Source organism: Ornithorhynchus anatinus, chromosome 3, assembly GCF_004115215.2.
Source record: "Ornithorhynchus anatinus isolate Pmale09 chromosome 3, mOrnAna1.pri.v4, whole genome shotgun sequence".
In the NCBI taxonomy this organism is placed as follows: domain Eukaryota; kingdom Metazoa; phylum Chordata; class Mammalia; order Monotremata; family Ornithorhynchidae; genus Ornithorhynchus; species Ornithorhynchus anatinus.
In genome coordinates, this window is record NC_041730.1 from 53324698 (window position 1) to 53346714 (window position 22017).

Below are 22017 nucleotides of genomic sequence, written 5' to 3' on the forward strand. Positions count from 1 at the left end.
CAGAAGATCTAAATTCTAATCCCAGATCTGCCACTTTCTTGCTGCATGATCTTGGGCAAGTTGATTAACTTCTCTTTGTCTCAGTTTCCGCAACTGTGAAATGAGGATTCTCCCCTTGACTCAGCTCTCTCATTCACCCCACACATCCAATCTGTCACCAATGCCTGCTGGTCTCACCTTTACAATATCGCCTAGATCTGCCCTTTCCTCTCCATCCCAATGGCTATCATGTTGGTACAACCTCTAAAAATATCCCAACTGGATTACTGTGTCAGCCTTCTCTCTGATGTCCCTTCCTCCTGCCTCTCCCCACTCCAGTCTATTCTTCATTCCGCTGACCGGATCAGCTTCCTACAGAAACGCTCTGGGCATGTCACTCCCCTCCTCAAAAACCTCCAGTGGTTGCCTATCAACCTCCGCTCAAAACAAAAACTTCTCACTCTAGGCTTCAAGGCTCTCCATCACCTTGCCCCCTCCTACCTCACCTCCCTTCTCTCTTTCTACTGCCCACCCCAAACACTCCGCTCCTCTGCTGCTCACCTCATCACTTTCCCCCATTCATGCCTATCCCGCTGTCGACCCCTAGCCCATGTCTTACCGCTGTCCTGGAATACCCTCCCTCCTCATGTCCCCTCTTCTCCTCTCTTCCCCTCTTCAAAGCCCTACTGAGAACTCACCTCCTCCAAGAGGCCTTACCAGACTGAGCCCCCCCTTCCCTCTGCTCCCCCTCCACCCTCTGCTCTTCCCCCTTACCCCTTCCCCTCCCCTCAGCTGAGCCCCCTTTCCCTCTGCTCCTCCTCTCCCCCTTCCCCCCTCCCACCATCTGCTCCTCCCCCTACCCCCTTCCCCACCCCTCAGCACTGCCATTTGTATGTATTATTTATTACCCAATTAATTTTGTTAATGAGGTGTACATCCCCTTGATTTTATCTGTTTTGATAATGTCTTATTTTTGTTTTGTTCTGTTTTGCTGTGCTGTCTGTCTCCCCCGATGAGACTGTGAGCCCGTCACTGGGCAGGGATTGTCTCTATGTGTGGCCGAATTGTACATTCCAAGCACTTAGTACAGTGCTCTGCACATAGTAAGGGCTCAATAAATACTACTGAATGAATGAATACGTGATTGATTGTAAACTGCTTCACTGAATCAGCCAGTTCCTAGGGGCTGATATGACTAAAGAAAAGTGAGGTGCTGATTTGACCTGCACTCAGGGAAGCCATTCACACTACAAAAAAATCATATTTGCAATACTGAGCTGTAAGTTGCAACCGAATTCTGTTATACAGGCAGCACACTGTCCAATGATGCAATGACCAACAAGGAAACAGAGAAGAGAATCAAGAAGTCCAGCACATCCTGAGGGAAACTGTCAAATAGAATGTTATTTCAGGTAAAGTACTAAAGAGTTGCAATGTTGCCCAATCTTCTTTACAGCTGGGAGATTTGGACTGCATGTAGGTGCAACACATGGCATCTTGAGGTTTTTACCAGCATCATTTATGGACCACATTCAGTCATTCAGTGGTATCTACTGAGTACTTACTGTGTACAGAGTACTGGACTAAGCACTTGGGAAAAATACAATACAGTAGAGTTCGTAAACATAAGGTGCTTACCATAAAATTATAGAATTGGAAAGATGTTGGAGGCCATCTGGTCTAACCCTCTAAACTAAACCATCCCAAACAAATGGGTCACTATTCTTTCCTGAAAATCAAGCAATCAATCAGTGGTATTTACTGAGTGTTTACTTTGTGTAAAACAGTGTTTTAAGTGCTTGGGGAAGTACCATAGAGTTAATAGATGTGATTCCTGCCCTCAAGGATCTTACAGTATAATAATAATAATAATAATGGTATTTGGTAAGTGCTGACTACGTGTCAAGCACGGTACTAAGCACAGATACAGAAGCAACATGGAGTAGTGGATAGAGCATGGGCCTGGGATTCAGAAGGTCATGGTTCTAACCCAGGCTCTGCCTCTTGTTTGCTGTGTGACACTGGGCAAGTTGCTTCATTCATTCATTCAATAGTATTTATTGAGCGCTTACTATGTGCAGAGCACTGTACTAAGCGCTTGGAATGAACAAGTCGGCAACAGATAGAGACAGTCCCTGCCGTTTGACGGGCTTACAGTCTAATCGGGGGAGACGGACAGACAAGAAAAATGGCAATAAATAGAGTCAAGGGAAGAACATCTCATAAAAACAATGGCAATTAAATAGAATCAAGGCAATGTACAATTCATTAACAAAATAAATAGGGTAATGGAAATATATACAGTTGAGCGGATGAGTACAGTGCTGTGGGGATGGGAAGGGAGAGGTGGAGGAGCAGAGGGAAAGGGGGAAAAAGAGGGTTTAGCTGCGGAGAGGTAAAGGGGGGGTGGCAGAGGGAGTAGAGGGGGAAGAGGAGCTCAGTCTGGGAACGCCTCTTGGAGGAGGTGAGTTTTAAGTAAGGTTTTGAAGAGGGAAAGAGAATCAGTTTGGCGGAGGTGAGGAGGGAGGGCATTCCAGGACCGCGGGAGGACGTGGCCCAGGGGTCGACGGCGGGATAGGCGAGACCGAGGGACGGTGAGGAGGTGGGCGGCAGAGGAGTGGAGCGTGCGGGGTGGGTGGTAGAAAGAGAGAAGGGAGGAGAGGTAGGAAGGGGCAAGGTGATGTAGAGCCTTGAAGCCTAGAGTGAGGAGTTTTTGTTTGGAGTGGAGGTTGATAGGCAACCACTGGAGTTGTTTAAGAAGGGGAGTGACATGCCCCGATCGTTTCTGCAGGAAGATGAGCCGGGCAGCGGAGTGAAGAATAGACTGGAGCGGGGCGAGAGAGGAGGGGGGGAGGTCAGAGAGAAGGCTGACACAGTAGTCTAGCCGGGATATAATGAGAGCCTGTAGCAGTAAGGTAGCCGTTTGGGTGGAGAGGAAAGGGCGGATCTTGGCGATATTGTAGAGGTGAAACCGGCTGGTCTTGGTAACGGATAGGATGTGTGGGGTGAACGAGAGAGACAAGTCAAGGATGACACCGAGATTGCGGGCCTGAGAGACGGGAAGGATGGTCGTGCCATCCACGGTGATAGAGAAGTCTGGGAGAGTACCAGGTTTGGGAAGGAAGATGAGGAGCTCAGTCTTGCTCATGTTGAGTTTTAGGTGGCAGGCAGACATTCAGGTGGAGACGTCCTTGAGGCAGGAGGAGATGCGAGCCTGAAGGGAGGGGGAGAGGACAGGGGCGGAGATGTAGATCTGCGTGTCATCTGCGTAGAGATGGTAGTCAAAGCCGTGAGAGGGAATGAGTTCACTGAGGGAGTGAGTGTAAATGGAGAACAGAAGAGGGCCAAGAACTGACCCTTGAGGAACTCCAACAGTTAAAGGATAGGAGGGGGAGGAGGCGCCAGCGAAGGAGACCGAGAATGTTTCTCTGGGGCTGTTACCTCATATGTAAAATGGGGATTGTGACTGTGAGCCCTATGTGGGACAAGGATCTGATTTGCCTGTAGCCACTCCAGCACTAAGTACAGTGACTGGCACATAGTAAGTGCTTAACAAATGCCATTATTATTATTATACAAGATAATCAGTCCCACATAGATCTCACAGTCTGAGTAGGAGGGAGAACACATATTGAATCCCCATTCTGCAGATGAGGGGACTGATGCACAGAGAAGTTAAGTGACCTGCCCAAGGTCACACAACAGACAAGTGGAAGTGCTTAGAAGGAGGGCCTCTGAATCCCAGGTCCATGATGTTTCCACCAGGCCGTGTGACTTGTTGAGTCTAGCAGGGGAGACAGACACTAAAATAAATTACAGGTAAGGAGAAGCAATGGAGACCATTAGTGCTGTGTAATGAAGACTCTAAGTTCTTTATGGGCAGAGAACCTGTCTACCAAGTCTGTTATACTGTACTTTCCCAAGTGTTTTGTATAGTGGTCTGCACACAATAAGTGCTCAATAAATACAAATAACTGATGGGATGGAAGGGGGTGAGTAACCAAGTCCTTAGTTGTTGCAGAACTACTGACGTGGCATGGATATTACAGTACCTCTCAATAAGAGTTTATCTCCCTAGTTGTCAATACTTTTTCTGTAATGTAAAGCCAAAAAGCTTGGGTTATAATTTAAATTCATTCCCTCTTGGTCAGTCCTCAGTGGATAAAGAGAACAAGAATCAGCAGTCTCCTTATGAAAACCCTTCCTAGGTCTCAACTTACTGATTCCATCAACCCTAAGCATTCTCATCTTTAGGGTAAACAACCATGGTTTCTTGAACTTTTCCTCATAATTTCCAACCTTTTGATGGCTTGGTTTGCTCTCCTCTGGATGCTCCCCAAGTCCCTCCACATTTATTTTAGTGTCAAAACCCAAAATGAACCCAGCCTGCTAAAAGTAGGTGATCCATGTAGAGTTTAGTGAAAGGCCTCCTACGCATAATGATTTTGATGTTTCAGGATTCCAAAATGTGGCCCCAGTTAGGCAGTAAAGACCACTGCATTAGGAGTTTTTTTATCGCTTCCCAAAAATTAACTGATTTCATCCTTCATCTTGCTTCCTCCAAAAAGCAGCTACCTTGTGACTTGCAATACCTTTCATAACAGCTGGGATGGTGTAGCACACAAATAGATTTCCATATGCCAGCCCCCTCCCGTTTCATGCACCCACATCAGGAGACGCCCTGGGTTTCTTAAGAGATACTGACATTTTAATTAGAAGCATCTGTTGAATTTTCTGTTATTTTTGGCCTGCTTTAGCTATTTGTATGAACTGATGTCTGGGTACAGATCCGCCTACGTGTTTCACTGGAAGTGGATGTACAAGCTTGTTATTGCCTTGTCTCATTTTCTTCTCAAGTGCTGGCCTCTGTACACGTGACAAAACTGACGTTGCTTTGCAGGGTTCTGGATTTGCAGGGTTTGTGGATCATGGTTTACTTGGCAGAATGGAAGGAGTTGAGTTTGGACAGGGTCAGGCTAAGGGCAGGAAGAACCTGAGAAGACTTTGGGCAAGTCACTTTACTTCTCTAGGCCTCAGTTACCTCATCTGTAAAATGGGGACTGAGATGGTGAGCCGGACGTAGGACAGGGATTGTGTCCAACCCAATTTGCTTGTACCCACCCCAGTGCTTAAAACAGTATCTGGCACATAGTAAGCCCTAATCAAATACCATAAATATTATAATTATTATAGATTCAGGAAGATCCCCCGATAATTCAACGAGGGCTCCTGGGCCCCCCAAAAGGGGCTCCAGACCAGTGTCAATCATATGGACCAATCATATTTACTGAGCACTCAGTGTGCAGACCACTGTACTACACGCTTGGGAGAGTACAATGATTTAACAGAGTTGGTAGACACATTCCCTGCCCAGACAAGACAGTCCAGAGGGGGAGATAGACACTGATGTAAATAAATAAAATTCACAGATATGAACATAAGTGCTGTGGGGCTGTTGGGGGGTGGGGCGATGAATAAAGGCAGTAAGTCAAGGTTGCAGAAGGGAGTGGGAGAAGTAGAAATGAGGGTTTAGTGAGGGAAGGTTTCTGGGAGAATATGTATCTTCAACAAGGGTCTGAAGGTGGGCAGAGGAAATGTCTGTTGGATACAAAGAGGGAGAGCCAAAGGCAGGATGTGCGCAAGAGTTCAGAGCTATGCCAGGTATTTCTCAACATTTTCCTTCCCTATTTTCCCTTCCTTTATTCAACCCTATAAAAGATGTTTTGCATCAATTCTGAGCACCTCTCAGTGGCATTTATTTCAGTGTTCATTTGAGCTGATGGGATCTTTCAATAAATCTATCAATAAAATTTAATGCATGCTTACTGTGGGCAGAGCACTGAACTAAGCACTTCAGAGAGTACAGTATAACAGAGGTTATATATACATTTCCTGTCCACAGCAGGCCTACAGTCTAGAGAGGGATACAGACATTAATATAAACAAATTACAGCTATGTACATAAGTGCTGTGTGGCTGAGTGAGGGGTGAATAAGGTTGCAGATGTGTGTGCAAGGACAAGACAGACGGGTGTGGAAAATCAGAGAAAATAAGGGTTTAGTCAGGGAAGGCCTCTTGGAGGAGTTTAAGCTTTGAAAGTGGTCTGTTGGATGCCAAGAGGGAGAACATTCCAGGCCGGGGGCAGGACATGGGTTTGGAATGGGAGTACATTAACTGTCATCTCAACATTTCTATTTGTAACTATCTCCTACCACTACTGTTGACTACTGTTGACTACTGTGCAAGAGGAAGCCGAGTTTGGGCCAATAGTTAATTGTTTCATGTGCACCCACAGGCGGCGCAATACTGAGCTTTCTGATGAGCCAGGGCTTGGGAGTCAAAGGACATGGGTTTTAATTCCGCTTTTGCCACTTGTCAGCTGTGTGACTTTGAGGAAGTCCTTAACTTCTCTGGACCTCAGTTCCCTCATCTGTAAAATGGGGATGAAGTCTCTCACCCCTACATGGAACACCCTGATCACCTTGTATCTACCTCAGTGCTTAGAACAATGTTTGGCACATAGTAAGCGCTTAACAAATGCCATCATTATTATTATTGATCTCAAGGAATGAGTTTTTTCCTTTCGATGCACAGGCTCTTGTTTGTGAGTTATCTAGTAGCAGCAGTAATTACAATATTTATTGAGCACCAACTGTACCATGTGCTTTGGGTGTCTACACATATATTTGTGTGTGTGTGTGTGTGTGTGTACACATAATGGCTGTGGCTGAATAGGTCATTGTGGGATAATAATAATAATATGGTACTTATTAATTCCTTACTATGTGTTAAGCACTATTCTAAGCACTGAGATAGATACAAGTTAATCAGGTTGGACACTGTCCCTATCCCACATGGGGATCATACTCTTAATCCCTATTTTACAGGTGAAGTAACTGAGGCCCAAACAAGTTAAGTGACTAGCTCAAAGTCACACAGCAGACATGTGGCGGAGCCAGGATTAGAACCCAGGTCCTTCTGACTCCTAGTCCCATGGTCTATCCACTAATCCATGCTGCTGCTGTCACACTGGGCAAAAGAAAAGGTTCTCTCTTCCTGTCTCTAGACTCTAAGCTCATTTGGGCAGGGAATGTGTCTACAAATTTTGCTATATTGAACTCTCCCAAGTGCTTAACACATTTTTTTGCACACAGTAAGCACTCAATAAATGATTGACTGATTGACTGTTGTGTTGTTGAATTTAAGATTTGTAGTGCCTGGTGCTGTTATCTCTTTAATCTACTTGCTTCTTCAAACAAGGAGAAGCAATCCCTTTCTGATGGCAGTTCATCAGAACTGGTTGCCTATCAACCTTCACACAAAACAAAAACTTCTCACTCTAGGCTTCAAGGCCCTCCATCACCTTGCCCCCTCCTACCTCTCCTCCCTTCTCTCTTTCTACTGCCCACCCCGCACGCTCCGCTCCTCTGCTGCCCACCTCCTCACCATCCCCCGTTCTCGCCTATCCCGCCGTCGACCCCTGGGCCACGCCCTCCCGCGGTCCTCGAATGCCCTCCCTCCTCACCTCCGCCAAACTAATTCTCTTCCCCTCTTCAAAACCCTACTTAAAGCTCACCTCCTCCAAGAGGCCTTCCCAGACTGAGCTCCCCTTTTCCCTCTGCTCCCTCTATCCCCTCCCCCACCTCTCCGCAGCTAAACCCTCTTCTCCCCCCTTTCCCTCTGCGCCTCCCCCGCTCCCGTCCCACCCCCTCAGCACTGTACTCTTCCGCTTAACTGTATATATTTTCATTATCCTATTTATTTTGCTAATGAGATGTACATCACCTTGATTCTATTTATTTGCTATTGTTTGAATGAAATGCTCTTCCCCTCGATTCTATTTATTGCCATTGTTCTTGTCTGTCTGTCTCCCCCAGTTAGACTGTAAGCCCGTCAAAGGGCAGGGACTGTCTCTATCTGTTACCGATTTGTACATTCCAAGCACTTAGTACAGTGCTCTGCACATAGTAAGCACTCAATAAATACTATTGAATGAATGAATCATACATGTTTGTACTCAGCAATTGACCCTCAGTTTTCAGCTGGGTTACATCATCTAAGCCTTTGTTTTGTTTTGTCTTATGCCGTAGAATCATCTCTGAGCCATAACAACACCATGGACACGTCTCTCTCAGAACATCTCACCCCGATCTGCAATCGTTCTGGTAGTGTATCCACAGAGTTTTCTTGGTAAATATATGGAAGTGGTTTACCATTACCGCCTTCAGCGCAGTAAATTTGAGTCTCCACCCTCGACTCTCTCCCAAGCCGCTGTTGCCCAGCACAGGCGAGTTTTGACTTGTGGCAGACTGCTTTCATTCATTCATTCATTCATTCATTCATTCATTCATTCATTCATTCACTCACTCATTCATTCAATCATATTTACTGAGGGCTTACTGTGTACAGAGCACTGCACTAAGAACTTGGAAAGTACAATTCAGCAACAAATAGAGACAATCCCTACCCAACAACAGGCTTATGGTCTAGAAGACGGGAGAGAGACATCAAAACAAGTAAACAGGCATCAATATCATCAGTATAAATAAATAGAATTATAGATAAATACCCATGATTAATAAAATAAATAGAATAATAAATATTTATATATATATACAAGCTGTATATATATGTGGGGCAGGGCGGGGGCGGGGGGCTAGAGTAGAGGGAGTGAGTTGGGGGGATGGGGAGGGGAGGAGGAGCAAAGGAAAAGGGAGGCTTAGTCTGGGAAGGCCTCCTGGAGGAGGTGAGCTTTCAGTAGGACTTTGATGGGGGAAGTGTGCTAGTTTCCTCTCTTTAGCCATTACCCAAGCTAGGAATGGATGGATATGTTTCTGCTTGACTCTCCCTCTCATAGTCAAGACTGGCAGAAAACTGGAACCTCTCCAGGTGTGCCCCTGAGAGGGGTAGACTTTACTTTACCTGGGCCTTAAAATTTTTCCTTTGGCTTCCTTGCCTTTGGTTTCCCAATTTCAGCTTTCTGTTCAGCTGCTATTTGGGTAGTCTACTGTCACTTATTCTCCTCTCACATCCTTCCCAGAGAGTCTGTGTTAAGGACAGCAAAGCTCCGATACTAAGAGACTAACTACGTTCCATTACTGCACTGTTCATGCTCTTGTCTTCCCATTTAATTTAATGTCTGTCTATCCTTTTAGAGTGTAAGCAGTTAATTTTTTGTTTTGTTGTTTATTTTTTTAACCAGAGGGGTAAAGAGTAGAGCAGCACCTTTGGATTGATCCTCTCCTTCCTCTCTCTTTGCCCCTTAATGCTGTCACCCAGAATGACTCCCAAAAGCCTCACAACTTTGAATCCTGACATCCCAGGCAGCGAGTTGAGATATAAAATGGTTCCAGCAGAACTTCTAGCATCTGACTGTGCAGCTGATTATGAAGTCCTCAGAATCTCATCTCCTCCAAGAGTCCTTCATTTTGTAACATATGTATATATAATGTTACTTATTAAGCTCCTACTGGGTATCAAGCACTGTTCTAAGTGCTGAGGTATATATACAAGTTTATCAGGTTGGACATATTCCCTGTGTATGGGGCTCACAGTCTATGGTAGAGTGAAGTTAAATTCGGTGACAGCAGGTCAGTGGTGGAGCTGGGATTAAAACCCAGATCTCCTAACTCCCAGGCTCATGCTCTTTCCACTAGGCAATGCTGCTTCTCATTTCCTCTACCTGCTCTGTTCTCTGCATTACCTATGAACTTGGCTGTGTTCTCCCTAAACCCTTTGATACTCACCCTAGCCCCATGGCAATCAATCCATCAATAAAAGGAATTTATTGAATGTTTACTGTGTGCAGAGCACTGTACTAAGGGCTTGGGAGTGTGTAGTAGAGTTGGTAGACACATTCGCTGCCCACAATGAGCTTAAAGTCTAGAGAGAGAAACTTAAGTACATAACTTTACAGTATTTATGAACATACCTTTATAGTCTGCCATTTTCCCTATCGGTAACTTATTTTAATGTCTGCCTCCCACTCTAGATTCAAAGATCCTTTGGGCAAATATTATGTCTAACAGCTCAAATGTATTATACTTTCCTAAGTGCTTAGCACACTGTCCTGCACACAGTAAGCACTCATTAACTACCACTGTTTGATTGATTAGGTCCTAGCTTATTTGCACCCCTCTCAGGATCATACCTGGGGAATTTCCAGTACTCTACCAGTCTCGGCTATGGAAGGGAGAGTCAAGCAGAGGCATGCCCATTCCATTCCTAGCTTGGGCAGTGGCTAGCGAGTGGAAGGCAATCTGCTACAAGTTAAAACTCACCTGTGCTGGGCAGCAGCAGCATGGGAGAAAGTCGAGGGCAGAGACTCAAGTTCACTCTGCGGAAGAAGGCAATGGTAAACCACTTCTGTACTTTTATCAAGAAAACTTTTGGGAGAGATGTGTCCATGGAGTCACTATGGGTCAGAGATGATTTGGTGGCATAAGACAAGACAAACCTATTTGCAATCCTGTTAACTTTGTATCATTTGAAAATGAGTTAGATTTGGAGAGGGAAATGTGGTGATGAGGGTGAGGAATGAGAAGGAGTGTGTTCTTTCTAAGCCACATAATTAGGAACCTGGAAATCACTCTGGAAAATAATAATAAGGATAATAATTATGGTACTTGTTAAGTGCTTACAGTGTATCAGGCACTGTACTAAGCACTGGGGTGAATACAAGCAAATTGGGTTGGACAGAGCTTTTGTCCCACATGAGGCTCCCAAGTCTTAATCTCCATTATACAGATGAGGTAACTAAGGCCCAGATAAGTGAAGTGACTTGTCCAAGGTCCCAAATCAGACAAGTGGCAGAACTGAGATTAGAACCCAGGTCCTTCTGACTCTCAGGCCTGTGCTCTATCCAGCAAGCCATGTTGCTTCCCTTAGAGCACAATGAACCACTAGAACTTTAGGAGGAAAATCCCTTCCAGAAGGAGTTGCAAATTAAAGAAAGCAACTTGTTCTTTTGAGGCCGCCTCTTTTTTTTATAGGCTGCTCATTCCAACTCATAAATATTACGAGTTGGAATGACAGGCTTGATGCTTGAAGAGGTGTCTTCTTTTGATAGATGAACCCCCTCTCTAAAAGAATCAGGAGAACATTCTTGTTAGAGGAGCTGATTAACAATAGTCTCAAAGCATGGTCAGGCAGCCTATAGTAAGGCAATCATTCTTCCATTGTGCAGGGCCGGCAACACTAGAGCAATGAGAAGGTTCCTGAATGAAAGTCATTAAATAAAAAAAAGGCCCACAGTGTGGCTGGGATGGGCTGGCATCCTGTCTCCTTCCATATGGTTCCAGTCTGGCTAATGGCTCATTGGCAGTTCATTACCATAGCTCTCGAAATTCAGGATTCAATGAAGCTTTCACAATTAGCCAATTCATAATGTTGCAGCTTTATGATTAATGTAGACCCTTCAGGTTAGCCCTCTGATTTGTTATTTTAAGAACGTATGATTTCGAAGGTGCATTCCTCTATTTCCCAGATGCTTTAAGAGACTATTTGCTGGAAAGTATTTTCCCTAAGAGGGAATTTAGATAGGATCTTTTTAAAGCAAATAAACAAAGATCTCAACAACCCCACAGCTGGAACCTCAGGCACATTCCGGGAACGCAGACTTCTAATGGTAAAGAAAGCAAACATTCCCAAGATTCCCTGGCCCCTCCTGCATGTTTCTTTCCTTCACACAGGGTTGAATGGAGTACCTGAAGTGCAGCATGGGTGAGTTTGGTTAGACATAAAGAAAAATGTCTTGGTTATAAAGACGATTAAACCTCAGAATAAGACAATCCCAGGGTGGGGTAGGATCTCTTGGTTTATAAAAATGGGACTGGACTGGATGGAGGAGATTTAGACTTTCCTGGAAACAGGAAAGTTTCCTGGGCCAGTTTCCCTCAAGGTTCATTCTAATCAATCAATCAAAAAATGGTATCAGTAGAGTAATTACTGTGTGCAGAGCACTGTACCGAGTGCATGAGAGAGTACAGTACAATAGAGTTGGTAGACTCGTTCCCTGCTCAAAATGAGCTTACTGTCTAGAGCGGGGAGACAAACATTAAAACAAGCTAAAGATACAGGAAATGGTAGAGTATAAGGCTATGTATGTACCATCACATCTCCTCCAAAAGGCCTTCCCTGACTAAGCCATCATTTTCCCTACTCCTTTACCCTTCTCTATGATCCTTGCACTTGGATTTGTACCTTTTATTCACCCCTCCCTAAGTCCCACAGTATTTATGTATATATCTGTAATTTATTTTTTTGTCTGCCTCCCCTTCTAGACCATAAGCTTATTACAGGCAGGGGATGTGTTTGCTAATTCTGATCCATTGTACTCTCCTGAGCACTTAGTACAGTGGTCTGCACACACTAAGTGCTCAAAGACTGAGTGATTGATTAAGTGCTGTGGGGCTGAGGGTGGGGTGAGTATCTAATCCAGTTTTAGGATTTTGTGATTCTTCATGCACTGACCCAGAGACTCCTGGATTGTAAAGGAAGAGAAGACTCTCTATTGGAGAGCTGACAAATCCCAGGAGGAAGAGGCTCTCTCTTTAGGGCTCATGTTGACGTTTCGAGTGTTAAAGACAAGGAGGGTTCATTAGAGACATTCTTTTCACATGCCAGCTGGAACGTACAAAATTTTTCTCTCGCTGCTCAACTCCTGAAGTTTTAGAGGGACTAGCCAGCCACAAATTGCATTAGTGATTGAATTAGGAACTGCAAGGGAACAAAGAAAGGTCTAAAATTAAAACAAGTTTATGTCCCTGAAAAAATTGATATTAATGAGTAGTTTACCACATTTTCTTTTCTGATTGTTAAAGCTGGATGTTCAAAGATCAACAGATTCTAACATCTAGACTGTAAGCTCCTTGTGAGCAGGGAACAAGTCTACCAATTTTGTTGTATTGTATTCTCCCAAGCACTTAGAGCAGTGCTCTGCCCAAAGTAAGTGCTCAATAAATACCAGTGATTGAATGACTGATTGACATTAGAAGTGTCAAAGTAGAACACAAAAAGCAGAAACGCTAACCCTAATCCTAACCTGCTCCCTTGGCCTATTTTGACTCAACCAATGGTATTTATTGAGCACTTACTATGTGCAGAGCAAAGTACTAAGGATTTGAGAGAGTACAATACAAAAGAAGTAGCAGACATATTCCCTGTCTAAAACAAGTTTTTAGTCTAGGGGGTCCTTGGTTCAATAACAGATCTTGGTGGAGCTGGTGGAGCTCTGTTTCTTGATTTCCAAGTCCTGGGATTTCTCCTAGGCTGACTCTTGGTTGGGTTGGCTACCGAATGTTGATTTCTTTTCCACTGGACACCATGAAGGCATAAAAGGTTCACATTATACTTGGCCTCTCCTCTTTAGAAGTTTTCAGTGAGTATAGTTATGGTAAGCTCTTCTAGACTATAAGCCCACTGTGGGCAGGGAATGTGTCTTGTTATTGTTATAGTGTACTCTCCCAAGCATTTAGTGCAGTGCTCTGCACAAAGTAAGTGCTCAAGAAATGCGACTGAATGAATAAATGACCATTACCAATGGAGACGGTGGTAATGAATCCTTGCCAATTCACAGAAGGACATGACTGGATCTCTTTTCCCACTTACTCCATCCCTTGCTTAGCAACTGACCCCTGCACAGAAGGCAGGGATGTTTCATAGGGAAGGTTTGACTTGTCCTTTTAAAAAAAAAATGAGGCTTGTTTGCACTTTAATATTTCATAAAGGAAAAGACAAACATGCATCCACATGCAATGAACAGGATGCTTGTGAGGGAAGAAGATGGGAGGGAAATGCTTAATTGCCTCCCAGAAACCACCGACTGAGACCATCACCAGTTCTAACACCATTATTGACTCTGTGGAGTTGCATTTTTGCCGTTCGTCAGTTTCGGCCCATTTGGGAAACATCTTTATAATGACGCTACTCAAAAAATGGATTTTGATGCCAAAGGAAACAGGAATCCTATTTCTCATTATGGGCCAATATTTCCCCCAGAGGACTGAAAAACAAGGAGAAATACCAAAGGTACAAAAATTAAAAGATGGACAAAGATTTGAACCATTGGATTGAAACGAAGGACATTCTTCCTCTACTTAATATTGAGATGATTTGTGTCATCATTTTTGGCCCTGTCTTTCTGATCTGAAGCCACAAGGTCCTTCTCACACCACCATGACCTCTTAGATCGATTGATTCATTAGTTGGCCTCATTGGTGGAAAAGAATTTGAAGAAGATATTCCTTTCCCTTTCCAAAATATCATTACTACAACTGTAGTTTTGTGATTAATCCTAAACTGGGGTAAGGTCCACATGGTAAAAAATGAAGCCTATAAGCAATCTATCGTACTTATTGAGCACTTTACTGTGTGCAAAGCACTGTACTAAGCACTTGGCAGATTACACCATAGATTTGGAAATCACATTTCCTGTCAACAACAAGCTTACACTCTAGAGGACTGTAATCAATGGGCAGTGTAATCAACCACTGGTTTTTATTGAGCACTTATTGGGCACAAGCAATGTACTAAGTGATCAGGAGAGAACAATACATTAGAGTTGGTAGACAGGTCCTTACCCTTAAGTATCTCACAGCCTAGAGGGTGAGGCAAACATTAAATTATGGATATGTACCTAACTACTTTGGGGCTGCATAATATATGTGCCATGTAAGCACATGTAAAGAGTTAAAGTATAAAGTGTAAAGAGTTATTCCAGGTGATGGAAGAACTAAGCTTCTGACTGGGCCATTGCTAGACTATCTTGGGAGTTGATTCTCAAAACGTTCAAGGAAAAAGAGACTTGGGAGGGAAAGCTGATCTTGTTCCTTTTGTCTACCCCAGAGATATGCAGAGCCGGCCAGGATGTGTAGGCTCCTTCTTTGAAATTTTCACAATAAAATTTCTGTGACATTATTACTTCTCTTTAACTACAGCAACAGTATGATTTCAGTAGAGACATGAGATTGTGTGGTACAGCGCATTATTGTCATCCATGACACTTTTTCCTATATAATTTTTAGGGAAAGTAAACAACGCCATTGAGTCAGTCCAGAGGTGCAGCGGCTCGGTATACATCTCTGCCAAAGCCACCAAAGGATGCTTGGAGGAACAGTGGATGGTTGAAAAGCAGTGTGGCCTAGCGGAAAGAGCATGGGCCTGGGAGTCAGAGGTCCTGGGTTCTAATTCCAACTCCATTATTTGGCTGCTGCATGACCTTGGATGTCACAACTTCTCTAGGGCCTGGCTTTTTCATCTGTAAAAGGAAATCAAATATATGTTCTTCCTCCTACTTAGACTGTGGGCCCTAAGCAGGTCAAGGACTGTATCCAACCTGATTATCTTCTATCTACCCCTCAGTACAGTGAGTGGAACATAGTAAGTGCTTTAGTCAGTACCATAATAATTACCACCTCCTAATGTCCTTAGCTTTCACCTCCAATCATCCTTCACAAGTCACTTCTCTAACTTTTCATTTGATTTCATATCACCCATCTTCCCTAGATAGTTTCCAAACTAGCCACTTCATCTCTATTTTATTTCATGGTATTTGTTAAGCACTTACAATGTGCCAGGCACTACTCTAAGCGCTGGGGTAGATACAAGTTAATCAGGTCCCAAATGGAGCTCACAGTCTTTAATCCCCATTTTACAGATGAGGTAACCAAGGCACTGAGAAGTTAAGTGACTTGCTCAAGGTCACACAGCAGACAGGTGGCAGAGCTGACATTAGGTCCTTCTAACCAGCTCCCTAACTTTTCATCTGATTTCATACCACACATCTTCCCTAGATAATTAAAAAACTAGCTGCCTTTTCCATCCCTCCTTAGGAGACCAGACCTGTAGAGATGTTTCTTCCTGAGCAAGCAAACAGGTCCACGTGAAGACAATGGAGGTAGGGGCTACTGTTGATGGGAAGGCCCTAGGCTTCAGAGAGGAAAATACTTTCAGGCTGCAGAAATCAAAGTAAATCTCTCACAAGCATTGTGGTAGCCACAGTCTTCCACCCACTTGTTGCCTGCTTTCACAGAGGTTTCCCAGACATTAAAATAGGCCACCCATCTGGGGAGCCATAATTACTTAGCTATTTCCAAAGGATAATCTTTTTTCTTTTTTAAAAACAATAAGCAGCTAATCATTATTAATTTCTCTGCTACTCATTGTAATCATATTATCCATGATTAACTCACTTGAGTTTAATGTGGTTGCAATATTATTTCATAGGAATCCCTCAGTCTTTAGTATAGTAGTCTCATTTTGGTTGGAGTTGAAACATGTTTGATCCCATGGAATTTAGTTAGGGTGAAGGGGAAAAAAACAAGGTTTAAAGACAGAATCTAGAGCCATTCCCCTTTTACAGAGCTAAAAGACAAGATTATTTTATTAACTCAGCTATGTTAGGCCTTGAAAACATTCCTCTAATTATGCCAGGGGATATATTTCAAGTGTTCATTCCTGGCTCTCATACTTTTCTTCTTGGAAATATAGAGCTGGAAGGAAAGCCTAGGCGTCGAAATTGAAACCACCAGGAATGCTCTCCCTAATATCTCCCTTTCTCCTCCCTGGTCCCTCCCTCCTCTTTCCCTCTCTTTGAATCCCCATCTTTGCCAGCAGTACCTCAAGAGAAGATCTTCTGCCTCTTCTCAAATTCTACCGCCTCCACTTGAGCCTCAGACCCCATGCTTTCACACCTTATCAAAATATTTCCCCGCTCCCTTCTACCTTTTCTATGTCCACCATCTTCAACCATACTCTTTCCAGTGACTCTTGTCCCCCTACTTTCATACCTACTTATATGTCCCCTATTCCAAAAAAACACATCTCGACCCCAAGATTCCCTCCAGTTTTCATCCTATCTCCCTCCTACCATTCCTCTCCAAATTCCTCGAGTGAGTTGTCTACACCTGCTGCTTCCACTTCACTCCTTGATCACCTCCAATCTGCCATCTGCCCCCTTCACTCCACTGAAACTACTCTCTCAAACGTTACCAGTGACCTCCTTCTTGTCAAATCCAATGGTCTTTACTCCATCCTAATCCTCTTCAACTTCTCAAGAGCCTTTGACACAGATGTCCACTCCCTTCTCCTGAAACATTAGCCAGCTTTGACTTCACCGCACTGTCCTCTGCTGCTTCTCCTCCTTTCACTTTAGCTCATCCTTTTCAGTTTTTGGTTTTTGTTTTTTTTGAGGGCTTCTCCTCTGTCTCACATTTTACAACTGTATAGTTGCTTCAAGGTTCAGTTATGGGTTCTCATCTATTCTTTATTTATTCTCTGCAGTCTCACATTTCCTCCTGCCTTCAGCACATCTCTATTTGGATGTTCTGACCAAACTCTCTCCTCTTTATGTCTTTCTGTAGACAACATCACCATATCCATCTCACAAGCCTATAACTCTGGGATTATCCTCAATCCTCTTCTGGCCTGGAACAACTTCTCCCTTCGTATTGAACAGACCACCACTGTTGCCATCTTCAAAGCCTTATTAAAATCACATCTCCTCCAAGAGATTTTCCTCAATTGAACCCTCATTTCCTCAATTCCCTCTCCTTTTTGCATCACCTATGCTATTGGATCTGTACCCTTTAAGCCCTCGATATCCACCCCACCCATGGGACTTATGTACGCATCCATAATTTATTTTAGTGTCTGTCTGCCTCTCTAGACTGCAAGCTCCTTGTGGGCAGGGAACCTATCTACCAACTCTTATTGTAGTATACTCTCCCAAGAACTTAGCAGAGGGCTCTGAATTCAGTAAAAGCTCAGTAACTACTATAGATTGAATGATGCAATCTAATCCAGCCCCTGCCTCTGAAAAAGCTTTGCTTCCTTCATTCCCCACTAGGGCAGAATCCATAACCTTGACTAAGTAGTCATTATATTTATTATAAGCTATTATATTTGTTAAGCACTTACTGTGTGCCAGGAAATGTACTAAACACTGGGGTAGACACAGGCTAATCAGGTTGTACACAGACCATGTCCCACATGAGGTTCACAGTCTTAATCCTCATTTTACAAAAGAGGTAAGCGAGGCTCAGAGAAGTTAAGTGACTTGCCTAACTAGCTCATCTCCGGCCTCTTATCCAAGTCCTGCCTCTGGCCTGGTATACCCTCCCTTTCCATTTCAGAAAGACACTTACTCTCCCCACCTTCAAAGCCATATTAAAGGTACGTCTCCTCCAAGAAGCCTTCCCTGACTAAGCTCTCATTTCCTCTTTTCCCATTCCCTTCTGCAGCACCCTCCCTGACTTTCTCCCTTTATTCGCTACTCCGACCACATCCCCACAGCACTTACGTCCATATCCATAATTTATTTATATGAATGTCTGTCCCCACCTCTAGATTGTAAGCTCACTGTGGGCAAAGAATGTGTCTGTCATATTGTTGTTTTGTATTCTCTCAAGCATTTAGTACAGTGCCTTGCACAGTGTAATTGCTCACCAAATACAATTAATCATCTGACTGAAAAGTGGAAGAGTGGGGATTAGAATCTAGGTCCTTCTGACTCCCATGCCCATGCTCTATCCATGAGACCATGCTGCTTCTCACTTGGGGTGGGACACTGTCCTTTACTCTCAGAAAGTACAAAATAAAGAAGTGATTTTTATTTTTATGCTTCACATATCTAGAACTGTGCTTTGCCCTCAGGAGAAAGTAATTAGATGCTATTGAGGATGAGGTGGGTAGCTATTCTATTCTTTAAAAAAAAATCCTTTTGTAACTCTTACTTGTGCTTAACGACCCTGACTAAAAGTTCTTTCTTAGAGATGATCTGACTCTCTTCAGTAGTACTTTTAATCCAATTCATCTTATCCAGAAGCAGGAGAGTAAGCAGTTGCCTCTATTGTTCACATAATGATCCCTCCTTCCTCAAGACACATTCTCCCAACCCGGTTTCTATTTCCTCACTTCAGAAATCCTTTTCCTGAGCCTTCAAGAACTCCCAGTTAAAGCAAGCTCATGGCTTTTCATAAAAAAAGGTGAAAAACTGGGCAAACCTCGATCATTAATATGCTAATAACAAAATACATGAGTAGGTGCCAAGAGTAGGGATGCAGAGTGACCTAGTGGAAAGAGCATGGGGCCTGGGAGTCAAAGAACATTGGCTTCTAATCCCAGCTTCACCACTTGCCTGCTGTGTGACCTCAGGCCAGTCACTTCATTTCCCTGTACCTCAGTTTCCTCAACTGTAAAATTGGAATTCAGTGCCTGTTCGTCCTCCTATTTACACTATGAATCCCATGTGGAGCAGGGACTGTGTCTGATCTGATTAAGTTGTATCTACCCCAGCGGTTAGAACAGTGCTTGACACACAGTAAGCATTTAAGAAATACCATTAAGAAAAGTCCTCCTCTGACTTTCCTTAGCCAGCTTCTCTATCTGCTGCTGCTGTTTTGGTGGCAGTGGTAGAGAAGAGGAGCCAGTAAAGAGCAATGGTGGAGGGAAAATGTGGCTCTCCTGTTGCTCTAGGGCTCCATCATTTGCGCTCCACATCTTGTCTTAAAAAACCCTAAAGATCATGGACGCTGGCAAAATAACTGATGGAATTTTTTGAGAGCTAATTGTGTGCAGAGCAGTGTACTATGCACTAGGGAGGGAATAATATAGCACAATTGGTAGACATGTTCCCTACCCACAAGGAGCTCAGAGCCTAGAGGAAGAGACAGACTTTAATATACATAAATTATGGATGTATACACAGAGAAGCAGCATGGCCTAGAGGAAAGAGCACAGGCCTGGAAGTCCAAGCACTTGGGCTATACTCCAGACTCTGTTAATTGCTTACTGTGTGATCTTGGGCAAGTGACTTAACTTCTCTGAGTCTCAGTTCCACAACTGTAAAATGGGGATTAAATACCTGTTCTCACTCATACTTAGATTATGAACCCCATATGGGACTGGGACTGTGTATGACTTGTACCTACCCCAGTGCTTACAATGGTGTTTGACACTTAGTAAGCATTTAGCAAATGTCATAAAAGAATGTACGAAAGTGCTGTGGGGCTAAAGGTGGGTGAATATCAAAGTGCCTTAAAGGGTACAGATCCATATGCACCAGCACCAATCAAACCAGCAGCACCACTCCTGATGCAGTACCTGCAGGAGGTAGAAACAGCAATATTCAAACCGGATCTCCAGCCTTTCGGTTTGATGACTGCTCTCGAGCCCGAGACCCCACTAGGAAACATATAACACTCCCTAATCACCCATTAGGCAATAGTGCACTACCATCAGCCTGGAACAGAGAAGGCTAAAAGCAGTGATTCCCTCTCAGGTTCGCACCTGGAGAATTTCCAGTACTCTACCAGTTTTCGACTACGGGAGGGAGAGACAAGCAGAGGCCTACCCATTCCATTCCTAGCTTGGGCAGTAGCTAGTGAATGGAAGGCAATCAGCTACATATCAAAATTAAACTGTGCTGGGCAGTAGTGGCATTGGAGAAAGTCTAGGGCAGAGAGTCAAGTTCACTGCACGGAAGACGGCAATGGTAGATCACTTTCATATTTTTATCAAGACAATTCTATGGATACACTACCGGAACGATTGCAGATGGAGAGCGAGGCGTTCTGGGAGATATGTCCATGGCGTTGCTATGGGTCAGAGACGACTCAACAACATAAGGCAAGATAAAAAGAAGTGACCTAAATTACTGTAGTCCTCTAGAATGTAAGCTCGTTGTGGACAGGGAATGCGTCTGTTACACTATATTCTCCCAAGTGCTTAGTAGACTGCTCTGCACATAGTAAATGCTCAATAAATATGATTGACTGACTAACTCTTAATAAAGTTTGAGTGCATGTGAGGCTAAGACATAAGCGATCGTTCCAAGCTGCAAGATGCCTCTTCTTTCACCCACTGAGGGCAGAATGATAGGTGAGAGCTGCCATCCCACCAGATGGGAAGCTGTGTGGTCTAGTTGATATGGCATGGCCCTGAGACTCAGAAGGATCTGGGTTCTAATCCCACTTGCTACACTTGTCTGCCGTGGGACCTGGGGTGAGTCACTTCCCTTCTTTGTGCCTCAGTTACCTTAACTTTAAATTGGGGATTAAGACTGTGGGCCCTAACCGGGACAAGGACTGTGTCCAAACTGACAATCTTGAATCTACCCCAGCACTTAGTAAAATGCCTGGAACATAGTAAGCCCTTAACAAATATCATAAAAAGGAGCAGAAGTGTTGACTAGGCAAATCTGAATCCTTCCTGCAGACCAGTAGGACAAGGGAGAGGGTGGGTCACCGTACATCCATTCTCTCAGCAACTGTGTTATCAATCAATGAGTAGTGTCCTCTGGACAGAATACTCTACTGAGCCCTGGGAGAGAGTTACACAACTGGCTATTCTTACTTACTTGGGTTACTCTATCTTTTTATATTTGTATGCCTGTCTCTCTGCTTAGGCTGTAAGTACCTAATGGGCAGGGGTAGTTGTGGCTTCTCAGTTTTGTACTTTCCAAGAGTTAAGTAAGGTGCATTGCATCCAATGGGTGTTGAATCAATATTAATCCTCCTCCTCCTCCTACTATCATTACACTACTACTAGTATTATTACTACCACTACTGTTGTTTCTACTACCACTACTATTACTGTAACATGCCACCAAGACTTAGGTATGTAAATTAAAAAAATTAAGTCTGCTATTTCTCCTCTACCTCAATTTGGAAAATAGCTCTCCTAAGTCATCAGACAACAGACTTCTATTTGACGCACAAAGACATTAGTTCCCAAGGCCAACCTCTTCCCTTCCTACTCATCTGCATTCTCTCCTCCTGCTCTCCCATATCATTACTAAAAGGGTACCGAGTATTGCCCTGTAGTGATTTTTCATGTTGATCACTCTAGTTAATATGTTTATGCTTGCCTCCTCTGTTAGAGGGTATGCTCCTTGTGGGAAGGGAAAGAGTCATTTCTTTATTGTGTACTTCTCAAGCACTAGGTACAGTGTACCACAGCATATAGATGTGCATTAAAAGCAGCTGTTGCTACTAGCAATTATGCTCTCTCCCTCTAGACTGCAAGCAGGGAACCTACCTG

General features: G+C 43.8%; 1 protein-coding gene and 2 non-coding genes across 4 annotated transcripts in view; 2 read left to right on the plus strand and 1 right to left on the minus strand.

Annotated features, from left to right (window-relative positions):
- The window catches only part of SLC14A2 (solute carrier family 14 member 2), a 736943-nt gene that overhangs the window by 285715 nt on the left and 429211 nt on the right, over positions 1 to 22017 (minus strand). The gene's annotated exons all lie outside the window — the stretch shown is intronic.
- On the plus strand, positions 10112 to 10249 carry LOC114810661. The gene has a single exon (XR_003758356.1). It is a non-coding gene; the product is annotated as a small nucleolar RNA SNORA7 (small nucleolar RNA).
- LOC114810628 lies at positions 20248 to 20386 on the plus strand. The gene has a single exon (XR_003758323.1). It is a non-coding gene; the product is annotated as a small nucleolar RNA SNORA7 (small nucleolar RNA).